Source organism: Python bivittatus, unplaced genomic scaffold (genome assembly GCF_059951505.1).
Source record: "Python bivittatus isolate LINGU-HERP-01145 unplaced genomic scaffold, Pbiv_v1 ctg000700_np1212, whole genome shotgun sequence".
In the NCBI taxonomy this organism is placed as follows: domain Eukaryota; kingdom Metazoa; phylum Chordata; class Lepidosauria; order Squamata; family Pythonidae; genus Python; species Python bivittatus.
The window spans coordinates 46,338,432-46,362,474 of NW_028277098.1; the positions used below are offsets into that span (position 1 = coordinate 46,338,432).

At 36.4% G+C, this 24,043-nt stretch overlaps 1 protein-coding gene across 3 annotated transcripts in view; it reads left to right on the top strand.

Annotated features, from left to right (window-relative positions):
- Nucleotides 1-24,043, top strand: part of BEND5 (BEN domain containing 5) — a 949,534-nt gene that overhangs the window by 474,029 nt on the left and 451,462 nt on the right. The window lies entirely within an intron of this gene.

Consider the following 24,043-nt stretch of genomic DNA (forward strand, 5'->3'; position numbering starts at 1 on the left):
TTTCAGTTTCAAAATGGATCAGATGTGTGACAATGGGTTCTTGAGTTCTCTGGATCTCTGGATCAAGACTGTTCTTTAAAGGTGTAATAATTGTACGCATTGTATGTGTCAGTGTCGGAATTTAAATCCTGTTTCAAATACCTAATGCAGATGCTTCAAAAAAGAAAAGTTATAACTGGTTGCATGTGAATGGTGTAATCATGAACCACTGGTCATACTGGTTAGGGATTCTCGTGGTTGTCATTCAGCAACATTTGGAGCACAATAGATTCCCACCTCTAGTCCATATGAACTAGTATAAAATGTTTGATAGAGTAGGAACTATTTAGCTATCTCAGAGTACTGAATATATAATTTTTGTTCCTTTATTTAGGTAATTCCTGCAGCTCAGATTCTATTGTCAGCTGCATTATATTAGGACAGAGGAACATAATCATGCTTAAATGTTTATGAGAATTCAAACTATTGATGCTGTAGTCAATACAAAGAAACAAACAGAGTAAGAGGAATTTCTTTCTCTCTTCTCTACAAATATCCAGTTTACAGTCAGAATCTAGGAAAATATGAAGATGGTTTGTAATAAATCATCATTATTAAGATTTAAAAGAGCATTGTTTAAACCTATGGTTGAGGACATAACTCAGTGTGTCAACTATGCATACAGAAAGTTCTAGTTTCATTCTCTGCCATGTCCAGAGATCAGTCACGGGAATTAGAGGAAAGAGCAGAATGCAAGTCTCCCAATTCTTAGGAAAGATACAGAAAGTCAAGTTATTCACTGCTGTACCAAGTGGACACAGTTTGGCTTCATTTAATTTATTTTAAGATATTTTATATATGTGTGGTTACAGAGAAAGAGCAAATAGTAGAAATGTACAACAGAATAGCCATTTTGTGTGTTGGGAGCTCAGAACAAAACACCAATGTTCTGAAAGCTGTTTTCAAAGTGAGAACATTTCCCCCCATTCTTGAACAAATATTGGTTATACTGAGCAGCATTATTTAAAGTGTTCTGGCTCTGTTGGGCTATTTTTGGTGGCTTGTAATTGGGCTTTGTGTGTACGTGCATGGGCTTCTCTTCTTCCAGACAAAGACTTATATTCCTCCTGCTATTAACTTAGATTGGATGAGATGATGTGGGGGTGGTGTAGGGAGGAGAAGGTAGCAGTTGTGTAAACACATGATTCAAGGACCAAGCAGCCATTTTTGGATTCTGTACTGCTCCTGGGGAGAGACAGCAAAGACTCTTTCCCCACTATTGAGTTATAGTGCTCTGCACTCATGCTTGAATCTTCAGAAAACAATAGCAACATGAGGTTTGCTGACACCATTGCTAACCTTATCCTGCTTCTTTTGTTTCTTTCCAGTCAAAGTCAATCACCTCCAGGGTAATGGGTGATAAAACCAAACAGATTTTATATGTCTTGAAACTGCTCTTGGGAGGGTTTATAAACCACTTATAAATTGAGGCAATGTGTTTGCACAGTCCCAGTGCACAATACTCTCTGTTCGTAGAAAGCTCTAGTGTGCCCTTTTATTCTGGAGAGGACATGAGAGGATCTTTTGGGGTCCCACCCCTCTGTGGGTTGGCTTGAACATCTTACCTCTGGCTTAATTTCTATACCCCCTTCTCATTCAGGTCCTCCACTCTTGTCAAAGGTCATAATGACTTCTTTGGTGGCAACTGCAGAATCACTTACACTTAATGAGGCCCTGGCACTGTTTTCTCCGCTGCTGAAATACCTCAGTTGATTTCTGGCATTCCATTAGTACTTGGTTATCAAAGTACTATGTAATTTAACTATGTATGTGGCAGGAGCAAGGATTCTGTATCCTTCGCAGCTCAACTTATAACCAATAAATATATCTTTATCATTTCTACAATCTAGTTTGCCACATTATTTATTGAAGTGTAAGCTTACCTTAGACACAAGCACTGTAAAGTGCTTAATGCTGGCTTTAGTTCCATTTCACAACTGAAATGGCATTGGTTTTCTACCTTTAGTGGGCAATCAGTTTTACAAATAAGTCACAGTCAAACTGCTTCTCCCCAGTTTTTGGTAGTCTAGCAATGAGAGGCAGACTTTTTGTCATTTCCAATATTGCTCTGTTTGTTTTTTCTTTCTTTATATATACCATTTTGTTCTGTGATATACAGAAGTGCTATATTTCTTCACGGTCTAAGGCCTCTGAAACAATGAGAGGGCAGCAATTTTGTAAGAGATAAAAGGAGATATTCCATGGCTTAAGGGCCACTATATATTCATGTCTGAGGTCACTGACACAAAAGAAAGCTTAATGCTTTCCAGGGAAGATTCCTAGAGTTACATCAGATGTTCTTTTGTTCTGAAAATATCAAGAGAGTATCAAGAAACAAGCTTTAGCATGAGAGATAACCATACCCACTTCTCATCTACCACTGAAATGGATTCAGGATGCAGCAGAAAGAACAGTTTTTGGACTCACTGAAGAAATACTTCTACTTTATCCAGAAGCTATTGTTTCTGACTGAAGTCCTCTCAGAATGGACAAGGAAAACAATGGTTAATGCACAGAGTATAGAATTACCTTGTGTCTTATGGTTTGTTTGTTTGTTTCCTAGTATCACTGAATTTAATGTAGGTTCTTAGATAAGTAGCACCACAAGATCATTTACTTTCTGGGGTTTCTTCCACAGGATCATTACCAAAAACTTAATTTTGGGTGCTGACTGCCAGATTGGAACTTATTTCAGTTTGTGATTATTTTTCTAGATAATCTTATTCAAGTCTACGAAAGGGAGTCCATGGATAGGCTTTTACAGTAATATATCTGTAATATTTTGAACATCTAGAGCACTTCTTAAAAAAAATGAACATGAAGTTATGAGATTACCTCTATTTTATTAATTTGTAGCTCACAAATGGATAACTCTCAGTTGGCTTTAAGTTCTGATTCTAACCTGTTAAATTGTGTAAAATTACAGACATAGTTCTTCTGTATTGCTCAGTTAGAAAGTAATAAGCTAACCCTCTTAGAATAAAATGAGATGGTATGAGGGCTTTACTGTACTACTGTGTTGATTGAAGGTTGCTTTGCCACATAATATCATTGCTTTGGAAACTGCCATATAAAATTAGATAACAAGAAGAGCTTTAAAATGTGGTTTGAAGGGGAAAAAAGTAACTTTCATTCTTACAATTCTTTGAAAAGCCATTCCCATTACAGTCTTGATTGTTCTGTCTGCTTCTTACTAATTGAAGCATGAAAATAATATGAACTCAAAGTCATGAAGCTATAATATACCTATTAGTAAAAATGATACAGGGTAATAAAATGTGACAGAAAGTTGTTCTCTACTGAAACTCATGCTCTAACTCTTCTTGATAATCCATGCTAATTAATACTACATTGATTCTGATCAAAGTATACGTCAAGGGATCCTGACTGGGTTTTCAAACCATCTTGAGTAATTACTGCTCATGTTTGTTGGCAAAAGTTTCACAGGCTATTGTATTTAAAAATGGACCCCTAAATATCTTCTTAATAAAGGCTGTCTCCAATGAAGGGGAAAAAGGGGGGAATGCTCTGAGCAAGACAGCAAATAAAGTAGTGAGTGGGGAGTTATGTTAATCTGTTTGCAAGGTTAGAACAGCAATTCTGGATATAATATTCTTTACTCAATCTATTGTCAGTTGGGAGAAGAGATTAGTTATCAAGGCTAGTAGATGGTTAACACTGATCTTGTGTATATTTGCTCAGAAGCAAGTCCCACCAAGTAAAAGAGGACTTATGTTTCACTCTTAAATAAGTGCCCATAGGACAACTGCTTTAGTATTAATGAAGCAGTATTCACTGGCTGGTTTAATGTAACACACTTAATACAGTCAGCCATCAACCCATGATAATTCCTTACTGTTGATTCTAGGATCACACTAACCTGGTCAAAGACCATTATTTTGAGAAATACAAAATGCTGCCTGATATCCTATGAATCCTTGCATCAGGATTACTGTCTTACATCAAATTTATGTCATTTAAATCAGAGCATTACCTTGTGGTTTTTTTTTTTTCTGCTTTCTGTACTGCTAAACACACAGGAATAATCACTGTTCAGTTTTATTTTTAATTCTGTTACAAGAAGTGCCATTGTTAAAGGAAGTGCTCAATGAGTTCTGACATGCCTAGATGCTGGCCAAAGGCCTGTTTCTGATCACCAGCCCCATTGCCTGATGCTCTGCTTAGATGAAAAAAAAGTAACAACGGTGATCCTCCCTGCCATTTTTAAAAACAGTAACATAGCTGTGATCTGAATACTCTGTTCAGGTCAATTACAATTACTTTTTGTAATTGTTTCATATGATAAGTCCAAATGTACCTTGACAAATAATACTCTGTTCATAATATTTGGTCAATAATTCTATTCTAAATGTTTATTCCATTATAACATTGGTTCCCATTGGTGCTAGTAAGTCTGGACTGAAGATACATGATTGATTGATTATGTGCTGTCAAGTCAGTTTTGACTCTTAGTGACAACACAGATTTTCTCCATGATAATCTGTCCCTAACCTGGTGTTTCAAGTCATCCAATGGTGCACTTATTGCCACTGTAACTGCATCCATCCATCTTGCTGCTGGTCATCCTCTTCTCTTTCCTTCCACTTTTCCCAGCATTAGGACCTTCTCCAGAGAGATATTATCATTGCATAATATGTCCAAAGTAGGCTAATTTGAACTTGGTCATTTGTGTGAGTGAGAAGTCTGGCTTGATTTATTTAATGATCCGTTTGTTTGTTTGTTTTCTTGGATGTCCACTGTATTCTCAGGAGTCTTTTCCAATACTAAAGTTCAAAAGCATCAATACTCTTCCAATCATGCTTTTTCAAAGTCCAACTTTGTTTCCATATAGTGTCACAGGGAATACAGTTGTTTGCACTATTCTGACCTTTGTAGGTACTGTACAGATATATAATGGCATCTGAATATCCAAGAATTTTCCAAGGGCTTCATGGTTGTCATACCAAGTATTATTCTGTGGCATATTTCTTGACTGCTTGTTCCTTTACTGTTGATAGTTGATCCTAAAAGGCAGAAGCTATCTACCATTTCAAAATCTTCATTATCAGTTCTAAGGCTAGCTGTTGTACCTGTTGTTGTTAGTTTGGTATTCATATTTAATTTTAGTCCCACTGATTTTTATTACTGGAGCATACAGATCCTTTGGATTTTTGGCTATTAAAGTAGTGTCATAGTGCAGGTTATTGATGTTTCTTCCTCCACTTTTAAAAGCTTGCTCATCTTCTTTTAATCCAGCTGAACCCACCTTAATATATATTCAGCATATAGGTTAAATAAATAAGGGGGGTATACAGCCTTGTCTCACTCAGTCGCCAACCTGGAGCCAGTCTATTTTGCTGTGTTCTGTCCATACTGTGGCTTCCTAACTGTATATAAGTTTCTCATGAGGACAATAATATGTTCTGGGATTCCCATTTTTCTGATGAGTTCTAAAAATATGTCTTCCCAGCAGTGTCCACAGGTGCTCATTAACACAGGCAAGATGGTGGATCATGATCATGATCCCAACTTCAAAAGAAATATTTACAAAAAATGAGTCCCTTTGGCTCAGCCTTAGTTTTAGATGCTGCTTTCCATGAAATTGAGGAAACTTGCCAGATTAATTATTAATTTACTTTTTCTTTCTTTCTTTCTTTTTCTTTTTTTCTTTTTGGTGTACAAAAAATATTATAATGCACACATTGAACATTTGGTGAAAGAGTAAGCTGTGCATTAAATTAACTGATTAATTCAGTTAATTAAGCCAACTGATTCTGAGCATATGAATGATTGGAGAGGGAGGAAGGATTTAGTGGTTGATCAAAGCTTAAATCAATTGATATTTGGATTTCAAAGATAAAAGTAAGTGTAGTTCAACCACTTCAAAATATGAATATTCATGGAATACAGTGTCCGTTTTTTGTATGAGACACCATAGAAAATCAGATTCTTACACTGAAAACATGGGTCATGGATTTTGATAGTCAGGGCTGGCCCAAAATGTTTTGCTGCTTGAAGCAAAATTCATGATGCACATCCCACTCTTACTTCAACATTCATGACAGGAAATCTTCCTCCATTGCTGTTGGGTGAAGCAGGTTAGCATAAACAGCATGGAGGAATCTGGCAGAAGACCTGCAACACCTAATCTTTGCTCTTTAGCACCTACTGCCCAAGGCTGTTACTCACTTGGCCTAAATGATTGGAGTGGTTATGAAGATCTTGTAGGAATATTTTATAGCAGATAGGTATGCGGGGGAAAATAAAAAAAATAAAACAAGTTACAGAAGGATTTCTGGAGACTAATGCTTTTTTTTTTTTTTTAAAGAACATCTTCTTTAAAAAAATTACATTTAGCTAGAAAGTCTGAATAGTTGATTTAGCTGTACTCTAAATAAAGGGATGAAAGGCTGTGTATCATGTAGACTCTGGCATGGTATCTACTATTTTACCAGAGAAAGAGAAAAAAAAAAGATCCTGTTTTATTAGAGAAAAGACAGTACCTATGTGTATTGCTGACTGGAAACCCCTTATGGATTTTTTGCATAAAACAGAAAAAAAAAAAGAACTTATGATCTATGGTTTTGATGATTAGATAGTATACATTATAGAAAGAAGAGAGTCGCAATGTAACTTTAGAGAAAGAGATAAATCGACAATTGTACTTTTACCTGCTGTAAAGAAGATCAGAAGCCACTTTATATCTTTTTTCTTTCTTTTCTATTTTTCTTCTACCTTTCTTCTTTTCTTTTTTCTTTTTGAAGTTCATTTTCTCTTTTATTTCTTCCTTTTTCTTTTTCCCTTCTTACTCTGTTTTAGTTTATATTAATTTTTACTCTTGTTTTTAAAACTTTCAATAAAATTATATTAAAAAAAAAAAAGAGAGAGAGAGAGGGAAATGGAGATAACACTAAGCGGGAACTGGAAGCGATGACAAGCCTGGAAATATCAGTCTAACCAGCAAAAGGTATGTTACGTAATGTCAAAGAAGGCAGGGTTCCTCAACCTCAGCAACTTTAAGATGGGTGGACTTCAACTCCCAGAATTCCCCAGCCAGCCCATTCCCCATGGCTGGCTGGGGGATTCTGGGAGTTGAAGTCCACCCATCTTAAAGTTGCTGAGGTTGAGGAACCCTGAAAGAAGGAATCCTACATTAACTTTGATTATATCTATTGCCCTTAAGCCCATTAGTTCGAGAAGGTGAAATGAGGCTATAAATATAGAACTGGATCTTTCAGCAGATATTGCATTGAATAGAAGAGTAAAGTTGGAATCCATATTTAATGGGACATTTTGTTCAGTTGTTTATGATAAGGTAAGTGTCTGCCATAGCTAAAATTTATGTGACTATCTTAAACATGGCAACAGATAAGGAACTGCGTAAGAGAAAGTGACACTAGCTTCAAAATATACACAAGTGTGTGTGTGTCTCTTTGTGTCTGTATTTTAACATGGGATATTTACTGCTGGGCATTAGTTTTATAAAGTACATGGTTATCTACAAAATGATGTTCCAGTTGCTAACTACACAACATATTTTTTCATTATGATAGGTCCATCTGTTGCTCTGGTCAGGGATTTCCATAGGAGTCCACATAATCCTTGGGTGTTCACTTTTATTTTTTCTGAATTCCTCTTATTTTACTATGAAATGAGGAACTATAGTTTAATCCAGTTCTAGCATGTTTGCTAGTATTTATAGGTCTTATTTTAAAGAGAGATGGGAATGGGGGGATAGTACTTGTGGTATGGTAATGCTTGATTTTGTAAGTTTTGTTTTTCATTTGCCCTATACAGAAATTCTGAAGTGTACACATGTGTGTGCAAATGTGCCTGTTGGAAAGTGGATTATCATCAAGATAAATAATACCCATACAAAAGACATTTGAAAAGCTAACCCCAATCCTTAAAAAAAAAAAAAATTAAAGCTTTTGGCAACACCATATTATTATTCTGGGTCACTGTTATGTTTCTATGCACCTTGGCATGTCCCTTTAATTGGATCCTTGCCTATGAAGGTCCAGCACAGTAGCATTGAAAGCTGACATTTCCAACTAACTGACCTTTTCAGACCCAGTGATACTTCTATAATGATTATCCTCTTGCATTGTTTGGACACAATACCACATACTTCACAGCACATAAAGAATATGGTCTTTGAAAACTATTCAAAATTTCCAATCTCAGGTTCGCAAAATGAGAAAATTGGGTACAAACATTCATCAGAAGTGTTATTGTACATGTATCAATTTGAATGCCCTTTCATTTCTCTGGGAAAAAGTGTTGTAGTGTAGAGTTCTAAATTAACTTTTGTTCTGTTATTTTTTTCTTCCAGTAACTATAAAAAGGTCAAATTCATTCATAAGCCTGAATAGATTTGCTAGATATAAGCAATAAGATAACAATCAACCTTCAAATAACCTTTAAAGACAGTATCATCCTCTATGAACAATAATTGATCTACTTATTAAGCAGGAAATAATTTTTTCAGACTAAACTAAGCAAAAAATGTATGGGAGCAAAATAAAAGGACACAATCTAAAACAAGGAAATTAAGTTTAATATAAGACATGTTTAAATTCTGCATGTGTTAGGAACACCAGAGATGTCATACTATGTCTCCTCCTCTCAAATCTTTAGATAATGCAAAATAAATCCTTTATATTGTAAGGCCATGGAGATCTTACATTTAAATGCAGGATATCTTGGTGCAGTTTCTGCCTTCTAAATTTTGATGGAATATGGGGGAAACAGGGACAAGATGCATTCAAGGGTATAAACTATTTGAATGAAAGTGTTGCTGTGATGGATAAACATCTCTAATAATAATACGGTACAAAAATGTGATTCTTCTAATTGTTGGAATTCTGATGGAATCAGTAGATTCATTTCTACTTTTGTCAGGTCTCTAGTGCTTGAAAGGGAGGGATATCTGCAGGATAACTTTACTTCATGATTTACAGTTGCAGCTGAAAGCTAATTTATAACTTGATAATAACTAATAACTTGATTTCCCTCTCCCCCCAAAAAATGCTTTGGAGCGGAACGATCAGATTAGGAGCTAGAGACTGTTTGATTAGGGTGAAAATGTTGCTTCGTGGTCCAGGAACAGTGGGAGGAATGCATCCATTCTGATGGATCCTGGCACCCCTGCTGAATATCAATCTCTACTTTCCTCTAAGGAACTTATAAAGGTATTTTCCCCCTCCAGTTGAAAATAATTTTTAGAAGAAGGCTTAGAGAAGAAAAAAGGTGAGACACCTTCTTCTCCAGCAGGAGTTTAGCAATGTTGGGTGATTCATACCTTCAAAGTTTTTTAGACTGCTCTGAAGAATAGATGGATTGTGTGAACAACAATGTTTCCCCTTATTTTCTTCCCTTCAAAAGCATAGAGTGAGCCAAGAACAAATCAGCTTCTGGAATTACTTGCTCTTAGGGTGGTAATTTTCTTATTTATTTTGCGCTTTTCTGTTAGAAGGACCACTTCTCCTAAATAATACAATCTGGGAGGTTGGGGGAGGGGTTGCTCAGCAGCATTAAATGAAGCATGTGGAAAAGAGGCAAAGACATTGCAAATAGGATACTCAATAATCTGGTTCAGAAAGTGAGAAAAATACTGGACACAACTTTATTATAGCTAACCCAAGGTTTTGGTGCAACTTAAGGCTGAGATCTGAATACCTTGTATCAGCAGCTTCCTTGTTTGCTGCAGATCCTCTCTAGTCAGCTGGTTGGGCTGCTGCTAGGGATGACAAATTTGTAAGTTGTTTCTCTGCCATTGATGAGTTAGGGAAGACCTGTTCTATGCTGAGCAAAACCATTGTCTTGGCCCCTTTTCAGGGGCCTCTTTTTTACCACATACTGTATACCACTCTGGATCCTGCCTAATGTCTCAAACACCAACACTGTCCCAAAAAATTGTGACAAAAGTAATTTGAACAATAATGTCCAGTATTGGGGATTCTTGGGGATGGATGGGTGGGTAAGCCTTGTCACTAGACAGGAAGACAGTGCCTTAGGTAGGCAGTCCCTTTCTTCATCAGCTGTTAAGAGAGTTGGGCCCACAGACAATCTGCCCATTTCAGCTCTATTCCCACCCCCCCAACCCCCCAACCCCCTAGGATTATTTGGCATCAGGGTTTCTGGTAAGAGGGAAATCTTTCTCTGGTCTGCCAGAGCCATGAAGCAGTTCCTTTACTGCTTGCTGTTAGCCGCTGCAATAAGCATAATAAGTCCAGTAAATTCGGTTTAAGGTCTTCACTTTTTCTTACTTTGGTGATGAGTTGTTAATACATATATCCTTGTTTTTCTGTTATAACCCAGCTGGCCTTTAGCCATATTGTCCCAAAGATGGGAGTGAACTTTTCCACTCAGATAAATCTTTATCTTTTTTGCCTTGAAGAAGGTTTGGTGTTACCTGAAACTAGGGCCAGATATCACCTGATAGGGCCATGTCTTTAAAATGTTTTTCTGCACAATCACCTTTTTTGTCTCGGTAAACATGTGCTAAGCCATGAAGTGGTTTATTCAGTTTTGGCTTATCATAGGCAATGAACCAAGGCACTGTGATTTATAAAATTGGTTTATATTTCAACACATCAATTAAATTCAGACAATGGCTGGTGTGGGACTTCCGGGCCGTGTGGCCGTATTCTGGAAGTTTTGTTTCCTAACGTTTCGCCAGCATCTGTGACTGGTGTCTTCAGAGGGCAGGAGCACAGACAGGAGCAGTTCTCTCTGTGCCCAGGATGATGCAGTACAGATTCATTTCAGAGAAGTTTGGAGCATCTGTCTTTCAATTCAGTTTACTCCCTTTTAGACCAGGCCTTTTAGTGTAATCTTTAGTCCACTATTGTTTTATACTGTAACACTAATTATTCTCATCGAACACATGAAATGTATGTCCCCAAACAATTGTCTTAATCCTAATCTCATGTACAGATAGACAAACAGTGTTTTCATGTCCTAGTGTTTGTTTTTGTTTTTATCTGCCTATGTATTTTATCTGCAATAGAGTTTGCTGCAATAGAGCTTGCTGTGGAAATAGATGGCAAAAATGTCAATTCAAAAGCAGCATAAAATAACAGACTATATTCATTGTCTTTCTAGTCCTCCACTCTTTTACACACAACTTACTGGCATCAAAAGATTATCATTAGGTAAAAGATAAAATGAATTTTCCAGCCTAGAAGAAGACTGACCCCTGTCTGAGATGTTTCAGGAAGTGCAGGAAAAGAGCTTCAGGCTATCAGTCCAGATAATGTTGCTATATCATTTGATCCTTCTAAAATAGCTTTGATAATTAAATTATCAAGGGAGAAACAAAAATAACAGCCAAGAGAAAGCCATTTCATACTGAAGTCCTTGAAATCAAGAAATTGTGCTGTAAGTTTATTCTTCGAAATAAAATGTTGCAAATGTCGAAGTAAAGCTAAGTTACTCATTTCCCAAAATACTGCTTCTAAGCTGTAGTTGATCATTGCATCATCTATTGGATGCAAATAATTAGGCAAGCCGAAGGGTAAGTGTGAAACAGATTTTTCACACTTACCCTTAGGCTTGCCAAATATTTGCATCCAAGAGATAATTGGATAATAGATAGTATAACAAATGTGTTGTTATCAATGTCTGCCTGGATCGTTCCAGAGTCTAATAACATAATCAAATGTCTCTGAATGTTCTGCTGTTCCTAAAATAACAGCATTCATTTCATATGGTTCCCTTATGTTCTCTATAAAAAAAATCTATGGTAGTCAGAGAAGCACCATTGCTTCTTTAAAAGAACGCCTCCTCTCTTTCTGTTTCATAGAAATCTGAGTCACTGACAACATTGGCCATAAGAGTTGCTAAAGATTGAAGCTGCAGCATTTAAAATAAAAACAAAGGTTTACATTAACTGGTGCTTAATAAATTTGAATTATCTACTTACCACAGTAGTTGGGTTGAAATCAAATGATCCCACTGCATTTCTACTTCATATTTCTTAATCATTCTTGCTGGCTTGTCCCCCTGGAACCCTAAAAGTGGTTCCACAGATACTTGTTCCAAAGTGTATGTAGACTGGGAAGAAAATTGTCACCTCAGAGGTAGTGGATATTGGATTTAAGTACAAAATATACTAGAGAGAAAAGCTTGGATGAGAGGCATATGACATTTAGGTAAATGAGCATGGATAAATTAACCAATTGTTAATGTTTTGTTTCCTCTTTGGGATTTTTGTATTAAATTATAATTCCAGAACAGTCTGAACTTCACTTATCCCTCTACAAGACAAGAAACAGTTATTTAGTTCTGTATTGTTCTAGACAGAAACTGTTTGAGTGCCTGTAGGTTTACTTGATGAGAAAAGTGACATCCTGAGGAAATACACAGCAAATTAAAAACAAAAGTCTTATTAGTCCTGGCAGCTACCTTTGTAGCACAATTGATTTGAAAGCCCCTGGAAGGGCAGCATTTACTTCAAGCAGCTACCTTGACAAAGAGAACTCATTTCTTAAGAATTAATGTTTGGGGTTTTTTGTTGGTGATAGCAATTTGCTTTCAAATTCAAAACAATTAAATTAAGGTACTTGGTGTCACTACATTGACTGAGGTTTGAAACATTCTATTTCAACAGCTGTACTCAGTCCCGTTGATGCTATTGGCCAATCAAACAGAAATAATTGTGACCTGTCCCTTGAATTAGAAGCCAAGTACACATTAAATATTTATTTACATTTGCATGTGTATATATTTTTAATAGTAGCTACTTGATAGAGTCTAAGGCATATAACAGCTTTAGAGGTGATAATTTCCATCAGAACAATGGTTTTGGCAGCCATTTTTGTTGGAATTCCTCTGCTTTAGCCTTCATTCAGGTTGAAGTCCTTATGGTTGATATTTTTACAATCACATGCACATAAACACAAATACACATTTATCTAAATTATCTTCAAAGTACTTTTGTTTAAATATATTGGATTGTGACTGATGTGCAGTTTGTGTCTTGGAATGAGAGGATCACTGTTGGGCTTGCAATTGAACAAAGGTATCATATGTATGATCTAGAGCCAAAACAATTTCCACAACTGATATCACAGTGGATCCCCAGATGCAACTGCTTTTTTTCCCCTCCAAATTTGCCTCTGTAGTGGTAGTTAGATCCGTCTAGTTATATGAACCAAATCTGTATATATCCAAAAATGTCGAAAATAATTTATGGACAGCACTCTCAACAGTAAATGGAGCCAGGGATATAAGACTTTTTCTCCTCTATTAAAAAACCTTGAATTCCATATTCTATTTGTTCTACCTTAATTTCATAACAATTGCAGTTCAGTTTAAGGTTGTTCCATCAGAGTTATCCAAACAAGGAAAAAAAACTGATAAATATGACCACATAATTTCATATGATATTCTTTTATTCTGTATTACAGAATACAGTACTTTCATTATGACACTAAACCTAGTGCCTTTCTATATTTATATTGGGAACAGTTGGCAGGGAAGAAGTAGTGTAATTACATCAAAATAAGGTCTAGTTTGGTAGAGGTGGAATGATCTTTGGGAACGACCGATAACTTTTCTGCAAGGCATCATCTAAGAGAATTTCAGCCATCCTAGGCATGGCTACATAACTGCACAGCAGAGTATATGATACATAGAAATGAGAGACCTCATTATCACATGTATCGTATGATACATAGAAATGGGAACTTATTATCATTAGAGAATGGGCTATCCCCCTACATCTAATAAAGAGACTTTCCACACTGCTGAGTTGGATTGAAAAAAACTAGACTGGCATGAAGGTTGTTATCCCTATTGCCAGCTATGTCAGCCTTTCAAGATAGACCAGACTAGGAAACCAAAGTCATGCATGCTAATACTACTTTTACTATAAGTTTGTAGTAACAAAATCTTGCAAGTCTGAATACACTTCCCCCCTCCTTCCCTATATCTTCATCAGAACTAGTCTGAGATGCCTACTCAGGTTACAGTTCTGGCCCAGACTCAGATTTATTTTATCTGACCATTGTTTTGATTGTGGCTCTTCCTCTTGTTCCTCAAGATTATTCCTTCTGCCCATTACATCTATGTAATAAGGTTGACAGGACTCAGTGGATGGATAAATGGTGATGGAGTATAGAGGGGTATGAACCAGAATGAAAGCAGCTTGCTGGTTATTAATATTAAAAAGATTTTAAAAACAATTTTTAGACTGACTGATACTGAAGATCGTCTAAAATTTCCCAGTGTGGGATGAGGATGAGAATATTTTGATTGCCAAAATAGGTCATACATGTTCTACAGAGCAGGTTTGCAGAATGTGCAGCTTTGTGGGCCACATATGGCTCATCAGTATCTTTTCTATAGTTCCTAGAATCCATCACACAGAGTTCTTAAGGCCAAAAATATTAGTTTTATTTTTGAATTTTTGGAGTTTGGGGTGGTTTTACCCCTTAACTATACTAAAACAAAACAATAAACAACCTCTTAATTTTTCCCACATTTAGAATATATATTTTGATAAGCCACAGAGAGCCTGGAGAAGTCCTTGGTCAATAGAAGTTCTGCACTCTTTCAATAGAAGGAGAAGCAAAACCAGAGTGAGTCAAGGGGTGCCACTCTGTCAATCAAATATGCTTTTCTGTCGCCACTGGAATGCATTCCCCCAATATTTGTTTGGCCCTGACCCCCGATCCATTAGAAACATTTTAAAAGCTGGCTTTGCAAGCAGGCCAAAGGCTGGGATAATTCGCCATTCTGCTTGGTTGATGATGAGTGGTTGGAATGTTCTTGTATTTTCCCCAGTGCACCAGTATTTCTGCATTTGGTTTTATATTTTTATGATATTTTTAACTCTTTGCTGCTTTGAGTCTTTGATTTGGTAGTCTTACCACAACTACAACAACACTTACTGTCATGAAATTAAAGATTTAAACAGGAGCAAATAATTCCATAGATTAGAAGTATGATACTTCTGAAATTATTTAGCACTATGGCCGTGCTATCATCCTTTGAGATTCAGAATGGAATCAAGGAAATATTCAAAGAAAAAAAAATGTTGTAGCTATGCAGTTAGTTATGTTTGCCAAGTGAGGCTAGGAAAATGAAACTATTTTGCAGCTTACTTTAATATGTTTCTCAATAAAAGGGGGAAAAACCTGGAGTGTCGCACCGAGTTGTCTGTCAAATCCTGAGAATGCATTGGATGCCCTTGTCACTGTGTCCAGTGTAACAAATATGTAAGTGGACATATTTTAAGGAAGTCCAATGCAGTCACATTTTTTTAAAAAAAGCTTTTAAAAGAATGAGGGGATTTCTAAAATTAAAATTAAACAGGAAGGTCAAAGTGGCCAAAGCTCTCCAAGAATCCTTTGGGTTAGTCAGAATCAGAATACTTAAATTTTAGATAGAATTGATACCAGTTCAAAAAAGGTACCATCAAGGCCAAAGTTTGACAGGATGGTGAATGGCAGAAGATCATGAAATGTATTAGAAAAAAGAACATTTAGAACATGGAAAATGATTAGAACAAGGAGGAACACAAATCTCAAAAGAGAGATACAAGGTAACAATATGAACCTGAGAGAAGATATCATCGATTCTCTCTGAGGAAAGCTAGCAAGGTCAAGGGCTTTCTGTTTTTTAATTTTTTTAATTTTTTAATGTTTAGTGATGTGACTACAGGAGGTTGAGAACAAGATAAAGATTTATAAAACAATATATGGTGTACTCATAGTGAATAGAGTACGATTTTGTTTCCTATAATGTTAGAAGTTGTACAGTGAAGTTAAATGACAGTAATAACAATCAGAAGGAAACATTTTCTCATCTAAAATACATGTCAACGAGGGAATTATCTGTTTAACATGATAATACTGTTGCTATTGCTGCTGTCATTATTTTTCTCCTTCTCCTTCTCCTTCTCCTTCTCCTTCTCCTTCTCCTTCTCCTTCTCCTTCTCCTTCTCCTTCTCCTTCTCCTTCTCCTTCTCCTTCTCCTTCTCCTTCTCCTCCTCCTCCTCCATTTGTTTCCAACCTTGAGCCCAGAGACAACTTTGGGAAATGAATAATAAAACCCAAAAGATGAACAGTTAAAATCTGACTTAGTTCAAATACATTTTTAACTGATTCAGACTGACAAGGCATTGTTAAAGAGGAAAGTCTCAACAGAAAAGAAACAATCAAAAGGAAGGCCTTTTTGCTTCCCCAATGTAGAAAGCAAATTGGGGTACCCTTCGGGTGGGGAATGTCAAAAACTGCAAGATAACAAGAGCACCATCGCAATTCAAGCCCCACCCCTTTTGTGTGTGTGTATGTGTGTGTGTGTGTGTGTGATGTTGGTGCATGGACAAAAGAGGAAGGGCTTAGATCGCCATACCTTCACAGACACCTGTGAAGAAAATGCAGGAGGCAGAAGAATGGCTAAAGAAAAAGTGTGCCCTGGGGGCTCCTGTGCTGAGCTATGAGAGGTTGAAAAGGGTATCACCTAAATAGCTGCTAGTGGAGCTGCTAGTGGATTCACTAATGGTGTAGTGAATCCTGCAATGTGTAGGGAGTTGGGCTTCATGACTCTTAGGTCCTTTCTAACTCTATCATTCTATGCTGATTGCAAGTGGTGTGCTCTGAAAGCTACTGATTGCCCATACTTGTTAAATTTACAGATGATACAAAACTGAGTAGAATAGTTCATAAAATTCAAAACTATCTTAATAGGTTGGAGGAATGGGCTTCAAGTGACAGAATGAAATTTAAGAGAAACAGATGCAACTTAGGAAACAAAAATAGGTATAAGTTGGGGGATACCTGATCTGATAATAGTACATGAAAAAAAAAAGATATTGAATAGTATGATAATATGATTGCAAACTGAATATGAATCAGCAGCATGATTTGGTTGCAAAGATGGCAAATCTAATTGTAGCACACAGACCACATCTGAGTACAGTGTCCAGTTCAGGGCACTTTATTTTAAAAAGAATTCAGGGAAATTGCAACAGGTTTGAAGAAGGGCAATAATGATGATCAGGGGACTAGAAACAAAAATCTCTAAGAAAAAATTGAAGGAGTTGGGTATGTTTAGCCTTAAAAAAAGACAGCTGAGCAGGGATATTAGAGCAGTCTTTAAACACTTGAAGGATATAATGTAGAAGAAGATCATGACCTGTTCTTTGTATTCCAAAGTGTGTAGAACATCAAATAATGAATTTAAGTTACAGAAAGAAATGAATGTTAGAAAAACCTTGCTAACAATAAAAGCATTTCAAGAATAGAATCAGTTACCCAGAAAGCTGGTGGACTCTCCTTCATTGGACGTGTTCAGAGGCTAGATAGCAATCTGTAAGAATTGGTTTAATTTGAATTCTTGCACCAAACAGTGGATTGCACTTGATGGCCCCTTCCAATTCTATGATTCTAATTTTCAAGCAGAAAAGCAGAACAAAGAGTGCAGTCCTCAAGAGAAAGTATTCCATATCTTAGCAGCAAGAACGATGGCAATCAAGTTCTGTGCCTTTAAAAGTAGTCATGTTGTCTATCTATACATTAACACAAGAGGAAATAGCCCTCGGAATGTCAGTTTCTGGGGAACACAGATATAATGCTCCTGCTTGATGTACATCCTGCCTGAGGGCTTCTAAAATCATAAGCTGAGCATAACATTCTTTTTCAGTTTTTATACTCGTAAGTCCAGAAATCTCTGTGCACTTGAAGAAGCCACTGATTTCAATAGTATTACATGATTCTGCTGCTGGAGAATCTTCTTCCATTGCTCAGCTTACACACTCTTTTAGCAAATAATGCAGCAATATTGTCTACTCATCCTTGGGGAGGGAGCAGGTATAATCACACCTTGTTTTCCTCCCCCCCCTTCCCCTTTATCTTTTTTTTGCTGGAAGAAATAAAGAAGCAATTGTCTGTTTTGCTTTTTGCTTGTTTTCTTTGATGTCATGTATCTTGCTTGAAATTGGAAAGTGAAAAAGTAAGTAAAAGCATCTACTGTCAAAGGAAGAAAACAAGTGAACTTGAAAATATTCACAGATGGCTACAATATAGTCTAGAAAAATCATTTTTTCATATGCTATCTTTTGCTGTAACAGTTTAAATATTTTAAATTTTCCCTATTTGGAAAAGTGGTTTTCCTACTGAGTATTTCCAAAGATTGAGAAAATTGCTGAAAATAAGTGACAATCAATACAAACAAAAATGTTTCTTCTTTCAGCATTTTTTTTTTAACTTTGTAAAAAATAAAACATGTAAAAATGGAGCTGCTTGGTACTAGCTTTTTGGAGAATAAGCTTGTGAAAAGAACTCAAAATGCCACTTCTTGAAAATTTGCTATGCACATTTATTTTTAGTAACGCTGGTTGTCCCCAGTGCTGCATAAAGTTAATAATCTCACAGTCAATTCCACTAAAGAAAGAGACATTGCCTTTGACACAATGAAAGTTATTTTAAGGTGATGTATGAAATTTATCTCAGCTGAAGACTTAAATGCTATTTTGTAACAGTATCAGGAAAAACATCATGAATAAATATGAACAGAGCTCCTTCCCCTCCCTTTTTTCTAGCTTTTTTATTATTATTAAGAAAATAATTGAAAAGGAGGCATGTTACCAAGGAAAGCAAAGCAAAGCACCAGCCTTCAGCATAAGTGCCTCTGGAATTTATCTGGTGCCTAGAAGCACTGTTGAAAATACAAGCTATGTGTGAGGCTGATGCTTTGCTTTGCTTGGCAAACACGCTTTCTTCCCAGGCATTCTTACAAAAATGAAATGATGGGTAGCTGGAGCCTAGTATTTTGCTTGCCTTCTGGAATATGCGTGTTTTGTGATAGGTCAAACCTACCATTGCAATTAATTGGGAGAACACCTACAACATGCTCTCAAAAATCTGGAGGTGCTCAGAAGTCCAAAAAGGTTCTGGACCTCTGCCTTACTGACTGGATGGATCACATAGCTATCATCGAAAAGCATTAATCTGTAAATTAGAAAGTAAAGATACAAAAACCATCACTGTTTCACCTCACAACAAATCAAAATATCATCAGTTAAATAGCCAGAGAAATATACCATTACCTTTGTAGAGGGGTTCAAAGGAAGGTTGTTTGATTAAAAAGTAGGAGACACTCATAATTACCACTGATTTGTCTCAGAGTCAGACATAACTTCTAAGTCCACCCATAAATGATCCTATATTTTTAGTTTAACAGAAAAAAAAAAGATTGCTAAAACAGTAGCTAAAAAGTGCCAAAAATTAAAAAATAGTTACGTTTTCAAGGAACACATTTGTAAAAACTTGGAAGTAGAGTTCTATGTATGAAAGGACAGAGTGTTGGCTAGAGATTCCTAAACTAATCCTATTTGTTCCTACTCATAAGTAATCCCACTTTACTTCCAAATAAAGAGAGATATATAAGATGGTAATCTTAGGACATAATTTTCAGTTATATGGCTTGCTTTACTTTTGTCCAAAAAAAAGTAAAAGTAAAGAGTTTTTATTTCCTTAAAAAATATTTCTGCACATTGAGATTTTGTAGGTATTGCCCAGGAATAGTTCATCACATAAGGCTGACAATTTTTCATTCAAGCAAAAAGAAAAATTATATAATTTGTTCTCATCCATGATATTTAACAGCTTCAACTTAGCTTTCAAAAAATTAAATTAAAAAGAAATGTATATAGTTGGTAATAATGGCTCTATTTTAAGCTTCTTAATGGCATGTTTTTGCTTATTCACCTTTAACCTAGTAATGAAAAGAAGGTACCTGCCTATTTTTTTAGTCCTACTACTGTGCTCAGTGCACCTAGGAGGAATCAAATTATTAATTCATAATCACTATATAACTATTTATATTATCAAAGTGAGGTGGTCAAAGGGCAACGTTTGTGTCTCTGCTATGTCTTTCATCCTCTTTCCAAACTCACTAAATGTCATTGGATTTTCCCAAAATTGTATAAGGGTCAGAAGACATTATATCTAGAAGGCAAATCAGCTAACCTTAGCGAAATGAAACTGACCCAGACAAAATCAGTAGCTCTGCCTGCAATCCTTGGAGTCAGACTTTATTTTTTTTGTTTGTTTGTTTGGAAACCAAAAGAGGAGCTCTACATCTGTGTCATTCGACTGCCAAGTCCAGAACAAAAGGAAGAGTGAGAACCAATGCCAAAGTCAGAAGGTAAATTTCTGCCAAAAGAAAGAAGCTCATAGTGGTCTACTAGCACCTTGGAAATGGTGGGATTGCTTAGGAATGGCAAAACAGTGAGACAGAAGCCCCTGCTTGTGTATGTGTTTTATATGTTGCCAGACACATCGATTCAGGGTGAAGCTAGAAGAAATGCAGAGGGAGTTCTGCTCCTGCCAGCTCTGGAATCAAATCAGATCTTCAGTGGAGCCAGAGAGAGCCCAAATTTAATAACAGTGTGGCATGACTTATCATTTTAGACTTCTCTCTCCCATTTAAACAGGTGGCAAAGAAAATAATTAGAAACCACCGCTGTTGTCTAAATTGGAAGCCAAGCAATTATTGAGCTATTATAATATGCATATAGGCAAACAGAGGATCTTTACAAGTTGAACACACTGAGGAACAGGATAAAAAAAAAGATATTGAGAGGCATTCCCTTATGAAATCAACCACATTTCAAACAGCGAAGACTAAATGAGGGAACTACAGGGAGCTTCTGTAGACTTTGGACATTATCTAATGTTCAGTGAATGTTAGACAGTGATGCTTCTAAGATAAAGAACAAATGATACCAGTGTAATGTACCAGTCAAACAAGAATAGGAATGCACGTTTATTTCTATGACAAAGATATTAAGCTATTTTTGAGCTCAAGCTGCTCTTGGCCTAAAATTGTCACATTGTAGAGACCACAAGAAACAAGGAAAGGGCCTAGACAAAAAATATTTGACTTAATTTAAATGTAATACAAGTTACATCATATTGATTAAATACAGCCTATTTGTTACATAAGGTATGAATTATTAATGTAATTATTAATGTATTAAGTATCTTAGATTTAATGAAACTCAAAAACTGCTCTGGGTGGCTCACAATATCAAAAAAATAACAAAATAAAAGTACAGTGCAATATAATATAAACAAACAAAATGGCATCCAACCACTCAATACATAATATGTACAAAGATTCATCCAACAAGGGGCCCCCATGCGCTCTAACCCAAGGCTTTGGTGAACAGCCGCATCTTCAGGGCCTCTCAGAACTCCATCAGGGTGGGAGCCACAAGTTAATGCAGTTGTTTTCTATGTAATTCTGTTTTTTTAAACTTTCAGTCACGTGAATTAGTACAATTGAGAGAGTTTCTGTGGGCTGCATCTTAGATTTGTGCCTGCTTATTTTAATTAATAAAATATGTATATACTATATTCTACAAATTTCAAACAACATTCACTTGAGCAAATTTTATTTACCCAAGGAGGAGTGCTCTGTATATAATTCTAAGTGGAAGAAGCTGCTCTATCGTCTTCTACTGTGGTTAAACAGTAGGTTACCTTAAATGACCCCGTGAATCTAATGGAAAATTATTTACCGGATTGAAGGATTTTTTTTTTTTGGCTTAGATTTTAGCTTCAGGCCATTAATTTTAGATCTTATTAACTAAATAGTGGAAAGAAATTTTGGCTTCAGACATTATTGCTCTGAAAATGGAACAGATCACTAGGAACGTAAATTATATTTACATAAATTGATTTTTTTCAATTCTTTAATTAGCTTCAACTCTGAATATATATTTAAGGTTGAAGAAGGTAGGTTGAAGTATTGATTAGGAACTGTATTATTCTATTATGTATATATACACTATGGCCTACACTATTCAAAAGATCATAGAGAAGTTCCACTAACTTGTAGTCGTGTATTAAAAAGAAGACAGATCTATTCTAAAGCAACAATACACTTTTTCCCCTAGATGGATTGGTTGGGATGTTTAAACTTTTTTCCCCCTCTCTATTCTTGGGCATACATGCTCCCTTCCCTTCGGCTCCAAAGGGCTACATTTGCTCTTTTGAGAAATTCATATGATCATCTGCAAATAATTATTCTACTGCAGCTAATATATGCATCCTGAATGGACAGAAAAGGAACATCTCTTTTCTTTGTAATGTTTTCAAGTTCATCTCTTGTCTGCTTGATGTGTATAATTTGCACTGAGGTAGTTAACTCAGGTTGCTTAATAGCTTCAACATTAATAAACAAACTTGATGTATCCTACTATTCTGATTAGAACTGCAGTTGTTGATTTTTGAAGTATGTCACAGTCCTGGAGCATCTAAGCATATAAATCATGAAGAGAAAAATCTGCACTATGTTTATAACTTTTTTTTTTTTTTTGGTCTGCGCTCAGTCGTTGCTGACCCTGCAGTGACTGCTTGGACGAGTCCTTGCAGTTTTCAAGGCAATTGTTTTTCGGAAGTGGTTTGCCAGAGCCTCCTTCCTAGAGCAGAGCCCAGCTGGCGAGCGCAGGAGGCGGGGTTTCCGTTGCTTCGCGCCCTTTTCGGGCGTGCATGGTTTTTCGCGCTTACCAGCAACTGCTCCCAACTCCTTTTTGCAAGGCGCCGCCAGCATTTTTCCTCCCACCGGAGTGAGAGTACCCATTTATCTACTCACGTGAGTTTTCGACCTGTTGGGTTGACAGGAACTGGGGAGGAAACAGGAGCTCACCCTGTTTAATGCGAAGGCTGGACTCGAGCCGCTGAAGCGTCGACCATTTCTGGCTGGCAACTTTCAGCGTCATTAAGCCGCTGCGCCACCACGTCCCCCCGTTTAAAACTTACCTTGAGATTAATGCCACAATATACCTCAAATCTATGTCTTCACACTACAACTTCAGTTGCATGTGCTGTCACAGACAGCTCAACTACTTGAAGCATGTTCTCTGCAGCATTTCACTGTGAATCGTAGAGCCAGTCGTACGTTGATGCAATGAAGTAAGAAAGAAATCTGGACTTTTGCCTTATATTACTAATTGTAATAGCACTGGTGAATTGATTACATGTTTGTAATTTGGATTCTTTGCCATGTTTTATTCTGTTTACCGTTATGATGTTGTTTATATTAATGGTCTTGCTAAGCAATTTATATTTGATTGTTCATTCTGAACTATGTCACCATAATCAGAGACTATACCCTGAGTAGGCAGATTACACACCACTTAAACCAACATTGCACCTCAATGTCTGTGCAATTATACTGATATGAGTATTCCATGAATTTTCTCCTGTAGGGGTTTAAAATTCTCAGCATAGATTTGCCATAGACACAACTGCATTCTGAAGAGCTAGTAATCAGCTTGAATGGATTATCACGATAAAGATCTGCTTTTCTCCTATTTCTTCCTACGATAGTACTTCTGGAATGTTCCAACTGTTATAAGAAGATGTAACTGGAGAAGCTCGTGCAGCTTGGTGGCCAGTTTCTCTTCAGTTGAAGAAACCTTTGGAAGAGCTTTGAGTTCTTACTACTCTTTGCTTCTTAGCCAAATGGAAAACCAGCTAGAGGAATGAAGCAACCTTAGCACATATTGTACAATATTTAGTTTGCTTTTTGGGTACTGGATTAGATCAGCATTACAAAATAGAATGTATATGCAGAAAACATAAATGGGTATAAAGTTGTACCAGGAATCAGGCAAAAAGACTAGTTGTACTTCAAGATGAACTGCTTCATGAATACAAACTTCATTCATATAGCCACAGGTCATTGCAAGGATATATGTAGCAGAATGAGAAAGTGGCAGCTATATATATTTGAGATTGTTTTACAAGGGAATAATCTGTATCAATAAACTGAAAACTAAAGATAATGGGATTACAAGCATATTCTAAGCAAATACTGCAATAAATAGCAAAATTAGAGGTAATTGTTTTGTGATGAAAAACATGTATAATACTCGCAAATTCTAAGTGATGCTATTAGTTTTCAGGTTGCTTTTGCTCACTTATAATAATCCTTTAGCATTTTCCATTTAAATAAACCACCCTAAGGACAGAAGCTGACT